The sequence below is a fragment of the Pteropus alecto genome, unplaced genomic scaffold (assembly GCF_000325575.1).
Source record: "Pteropus alecto unplaced genomic scaffold, ASM32557v1 scaffold654, whole genome shotgun sequence".
Lineage (NCBI taxonomy): Eukaryota > Metazoa > Chordata > Mammalia > Chiroptera > Pteropodidae > Pteropus > Pteropus alecto.
Genome location: NW_006434858.1, coordinates 17,010 through 23,608, shown reverse-complemented (window position 1 = coordinate 23,608; position 6,599 = coordinate 17,010).

Sequence of the window (6,599 nt, the reverse complement as noted above, 5' to 3'; positions counted from 1 at the left end):
CTCCATCATTGATTTTTTTTTTTCATTTGAATCATTCATTCACTCAACAACCCCATTTTCTCAGCACTTACTATGACTCACCAATTTGGTGTTGGGGATTCTGAAATGAAAACAAGACAAAAGAAAACAAAAAGTTTGCCCTTAAGGAGTTCTCTGTATCATGCCACTCTCTCATTCATTAATTAGCAACTATGCTAATTACAAATATATCTACTATGCTAACATATTTTAAGTTTTAGCCTCAAATGTTTGTTAAACATTTAAAAATGTCATATTGCAGTAAAAAAAAAGTTATTATTTTTCTATAAAAAAATGTTCGAAATTGTACAAGTTGTCTTCTTTGACTTCATCTCCCCCTTTTCTTCCCAAGTTTCTGGATGTCTGATGCTCTTTTCCTTCCTCTTCTTACCTTGATTCACTAAAAGCCTGAGCAGCATAGAACACAGTGCTCATGATAGGAAATACAATTGATGTTGCAAAAATATTATTTATGTTAGAATATATTTTATTTCCTTGTATTGCTTTCAACCCCGACCATTGCTGTCTCTAATCTAAGGAAGGTAGTTCAATATATTTTACTTTTTATTAAATAACAAACTTTTTCTTATTTAAATGGAAAGCCTCAATTATAAGATTGTCTCTTTCTTAACATAGTGCTGACCAGCATATTGCCTGTTAATAGATAAGTATAGTTAAATCCCATTAATATGAAACACAAGGGACTATAAAAGATAGACCCTGAATTGAGTATTTATTATTTTATTTAAGAATAGAGTATGTGATTATCTACAAAATTATAGTTGTTGGACAGATACTATTGATTGAACTCAAATAATATTTTGTTGTAATAAACTCTGTCACAATGCATAGAATTAAGAGGATACAAATCTTATAGTTTTGAATGTAACTGTGCCAGAGTCATGCACTATTTCTAGAGAAATAAATAACCCCCAGAATGAAGAAAGTTGATGGAGATTTAAAAGCAATTCACTTTCAAATCCATGAAAAGCATCTTATTTCAATACATGCTGAGGTAATAATAAGAAGGGAGTATGTTGTGTTGAACAAATTGGAATTAATACACTAATCAGAATTAATTTAACACAAATATAGGCACTATATTTAGCAGCTTAAAAATATGATTCAGGTATGAGATCTTATGAAAGAATCTGATGGTCAGAAGGCTGCATATCTAGAAATTATGCCATTGGTTGCACAGTCCTCCAGATTATTTTCATTTAAGCACTAGTTTTCTTTTCAAGGTCAAAAGAAATGCCAAACATGACAATTTCTTACTTGGTCCAGATGGTGTAGCTAAAAGACCTCAAAGGTGTAAGTGTGCTATCCTTTCTACATGGAAAAACAACATTTAAAACAATTTTCAAAAGATAGCTTATTTCTCTTTATACTTAATTTGACCTATGGACGCCATGGATTGTTATTTGTTAGAGTATTTGTTGTATAAGGAATTCAAATAAAAGCTGTTTTTTTGACATTCAAGAGAATGGGAAGTTAAGTTTTTTTGAGTAAGCAAGACCTCTCTGTTTAACAGATGGCTCTGCAGTTGTAAGAAAATTATTCACAACCCAAAAGCAGCACAATCACTTTAAAACACTGTTTTCAATTTACATATTTTAAAAGAGAAAGTGTTTCTGTGCTGTCTTCCTCTATTACTGTGCCTTAGAACAGATAATGCATTTTTTTTTTGAAACTGACAACAGACTAAACTTGCCTCTTGGTGGACGCTGGATTGATGTCACTCTCGTTAGCTTTTTATAAATTATTAACTCTTCAGCCAAGATAGTGGCTTCTGCAACAATGCTGAACTTTATCTATTGGTACTAAAACACCAAATATAAAGATAGAGCTTAGTTTGGAGGAGATGCCTATTCCATTCCTGAGTTCTGTTGCCTACTTTATTTATCTCTATAACTGTGAAAGGATAGGGAATAATTAGATCTCCCAATTCAGTTAAAGGACATTTCAATTACATTAGAAGCTTAAAGTGGATGGGCTTTCAGTAGTAATACTATTTAGAAAAAAAAAAAAAAGCTGTTTTCTGTTTTGTACTAAAAGGGAAATTTTTCCTTCCTTTATTTCCAGTTTTTAATCCTAATGTCATTTGATAGTCTCGCATTTTTTCATGTCAATATAACCTCACATGTTTCTATGTGCAGTTACTTGTTTTGAGCAGTAAGTCCCAGGGCAGTTTGTGACCTAGAAATGGATTTCCTTCAACTTTTTACAGTTCTGTAACTTTTATTTTTTCAAGCGACTCTTGTTCTGGAAGGAATTACCAATGGATAAGGAATAGAATTTCTCTGTTTGTGAAACACATTACCCAATATAGAAATGTATCTTATTATACTTTACTATATCCAGATCAAATATCCTGTCTTTTTAATCTTGTATCCTTCAAAAGCCACGTTTCTTGTAAGTTTTAATGGAATAAGTAGACTCAATCATAAATCTAATGCAATATATTTATATTACACCAGGTAGAATGATAGATATTTAGATTCATAGAACTAGAATGTATTTCGAAAAACATTTGTCCAAAGCATTGCCTTCAACCAAAACCATGGTAAAATGATCTCAGACATAGAAAGGGAATCCAGAATACTTTTCATTAAACTATTCTAAGCTTCTAAACACTTAAATTTTTTTCTTATTATCTTAAAGGACCAGAAAGGCCTAATATTTGTTAATTTGGAGACTTACTTTCTTATAACTCCATTTTCTCTTTGTAGCTGAATGATACCCTAATTATATTTGAGCTTATACTTTATTTTAAGTCTGGACAGTTAGCTTGATTAAAATATTAATTCAGCTGATTCCAAAGGTTTTCTCCCATTGCAGTATAACTAGCTCTATTTTATTCTATGGCCCTAGGCTTTACTTGTGATCTCAATCAATTCTACTAAAATATGTGTTATAATTTTCAGAAGGATCCAAGAGGCAATGTGGATGGATCAGCACACTGACTCTCTTCAACTTGAAGAAATATTTGTAGTAGTACTGATAGTGTCGGTTGTATAATTGACAGCCATACAATTTCTGCAATGGAAAAGGTCTATTATAAAGCATAAGTTTATTTAATAAGGAAATCATAGCTACCAAAAAGCCCCCCCCCCATTTTTTAGTTGTCATAAAGGGTCATTGAAGTCACTTTTCACCCACTGATGTTCTCAAAACTTTTTTCCAAAGATAGGGACTCATGCTAATCCCCACAACGACTTTGCAACTGTTATTTGTGTTAGCAGTATACCTAAGCTAGACATACTCAGCAAAAGAAAGGCATATATTCCTGCCAAATCAATGCCAGGTATTCTGTTTCATCTCCCCCAAACTATGGCTTTGAGGGAAGAGTTATAGTGATTATGGGGGGGGTGTAAAAAAAAGGCATAGATGATGGAAACTTTGTTCATCCCTCCTGTGACCAAATCAAAGTTGTGATAGAAACATGGAGAAACAGCAAGCAAAGTTGACTGAGATCTAGAGGAATAGAAGCACTACAACTACAGAAAGAAATAAGAAATCACCCTGTAATAGTAGAAAGCAGGAGGGGGCGAAGATGTGAGGCTGCCTGGTCTCAAGGAGTTGAATGGGACAGAGGCTGTGGCAGCTGCAGGAGCAGCTGCAGGAGCAGCTGCAGATGCCTCTTAAAGGGACTATGTCCGTGAGTGGACTTCTGCAGTGATCAAACTACTTGCTCTGAACAGCAGTGCCGGAAAGGCTGCTCGGGGACACAAAGGACTTATAGGGGGACACTGAGTTGTCAAGTGGGGGCTGAAGGTTTGGCCCTCTCCTGGGCAAAAATGCTGGTGGTATCCATTGTTCCTCTGTTGAGTTCTCCCCCTTTCCAGTGTGCAAACTCAGTGCTTCCATAGTTGAGACATAATCAAACTGGATAACAGAGTTTGCTCTGCTCAGAGGATGCCCTGAAACTCCTCCTTTCCCACTCACAACCCCACCCAAGCCGCATCCAGGTGTATTCTCAGCAAGAATGGTGCTCCTTGCTGAGCCAACTTTAAGATTTACATTGGTGACAGCTGACCTCAGTTTCTGATGTGGCCTCTTGAGGCAACTATAAGCATAGCATCTGTGCATTGTTTGCTGAATCTTAACAGGTGGCCCCAGAGGGACACAGGCTGGGGTTAAACTTGGCCTATAGGTGAACACCTGTGCCACTGGACACCTACTACCCAAAGCCACAATGAAGAGATTGGGAGACTTGGGAGCTTTGCTTAGCACATAGAAAGAAACACAGAAATGCAACCAAAATAGGAAGACAAAGAAGCAGAAACCATCTGAGAGAACAGAACAGAGATCCAAGAATAATGGAGTCAAGCAATTTAACAGATGCAGAGTTCAACATATTGATTATAAAGATGCTCAATGAACTTATGAGAAGTGTAGATGAATTCAGTGAGAACTTTAACAAGGAGATAAAAAAACATAAAAATGAAAATGAAAATTATAAAAAAAAACAGTCACAAATGAAGAAAAAATTATTTGAGATGAAGAGTATGTTAGATGGAATCAACAGAGTGGATAAAGAAAAGGATCAAACCACTAATATAGAGGATGGGGAAGCCAAGGACATTCAATCAGAACGGCAGGAAAAAAGAAACCAAGACGATAATCATAATTTAAGGAGCCTATAGAACACAAATAAATGTAAAAAATCCATGTCATATGGGTACCTGGGGGAAAACAAGAAGTTGAAGAGCTATTTGAAGAAATAATATCGGAAAACTTTCTTAATCTGGTGAAGGAAATAAACATACATCCCCAGGAAGTTTAGAGAGTCCCCAAAAAGATGAACCCACAGAGGCCCCCACCGAGACACATCGTAATTAAAATGCCAAAGTTTAAACACAAAGAGAGAATCTTAAAAGTAGCAAGAGAAAATCAGTTAGTTACCTACAAGAGAGCACCCATAGGACTGGCAGCTGATCTCTCAACCAAGAATACTTTGTCTAGCAAAGCTATCATTTAGAGTTGAAAGACAGAAAAGAGCTTCCGAGAAAAGAAAAAGCTAAAACAATTTGTCAACAACAAGCCAGTATTACAGAAAATGTCGGAGGGACTTTTTTGTTGTTATTTTCTTTAAATAGATATTTACTTTTTTATTATTGCTAATTAATTTTTTATGGCGACATTGGTTAACAAAATCTAATAAGGTTCAGCTGTAAATATTAACAGTAAGGCATACAAATATTTGCATTGTGTCTTCACCTCCCAGAGTTAGGTTTCTTTCTGTCACCATATATTTGGCCCACTTTACCCTTTATACTTCCCCCTTTCCCCCTACCCTCTGGTAACCACTAGCTATTGTCCATGTCCATGAGTTTCTGTTTGTTTGTTGCTTTTAGGTTTATATCCCACATATAAGTGATATTATGTGATTTTCAATTTTTCTGTCTGGCTTATTTCGCTTAGCATGCTAATCTTAATGTCAATCCATGTTGTTGCAAATGGCAGAATTTCATCTCTTCTTATGGCTGAGTAATATTCCATTGTATATATGAACCATAGCTTCTTTATCCAATCATCTATCATAGGATGCTTCGGTTGTTTCCATGTCCTGGCCACTGTGAATAATGCTACTATGAACATCGGTGTGGAAATGTCTTTATGGATACGGGTTTTCAAATCTTTGGGAGTAAATACTCAGTAGAGGGATTGCTAGATCATATGGTCGATCAATTCTTAGATTTTTGAGGAACTTCCATACTGTTTTTCATAGTGGCTGCACCAATTTACATTCCCATCAACAGTGCACAAGGATTCCTTTGTTTCCACATGTTCTTCAGAATTTATCTGTTGTCGTTTTAATAATAATCATTCTAACAGGTGTGAGGCAATATCTCAATGTGGTTTGGATTTGCATTTCTTTGATTAGTGATGATAAGACCCTGTGAGCAGCTCTAGCTCTGAGATTGGCCCGGAGCCTGGTTCCCTGGGACCTGGTCGGGAGTCTAGGTCTGTGTGGACTGGTTTGGTGCTGAGGAGGGCCTAGGGATGTTACTGGTACTGGGATAGGCTGGGGGCCTGGATTTACAGGAGTTTACCTGGAACATGGGTTTTCAGGGGCTAACCTAAGAACCTAAGGCCACAGGATCTGTCTAGGACTGCAGGAGTTTGCATGAATTTGGATTAGGCATAGTGCTGGGGTCTGTGGTAAAGTCAGGTGCTCTCTCCACATTGGGTTGCCTGGGCTTGGGGAGAAATGATAAGAGTAATGTAAAACTCTTTCCTACCCTCTTCAATGCATCTTTTCTTATTTCTGTGTTCTACTCCAGTACTGTAATCCTTGACTGAGAATCTTTAGCTCTTGTGAAGGTATTTTTGTGCATGGATAAATTTTCAAAATGATTTTGCTGGGAAGGGACAAGCACTAGAAATTCCTATAACACCATCTTGCTGATGTCACTCTTCAGAATTTCCGCACGGTTTATCTTACTCTTTTCTCCAAAGTTAGTCTTTTCTTGAGACACATTTTTGTTACTTGACTTTCAGCATATGTTTTAGTTTTCCTCTTACCTTACTGGCTTCACCATTTCAGCTTTCTTTTTTGGATTATCTTTCTTTTC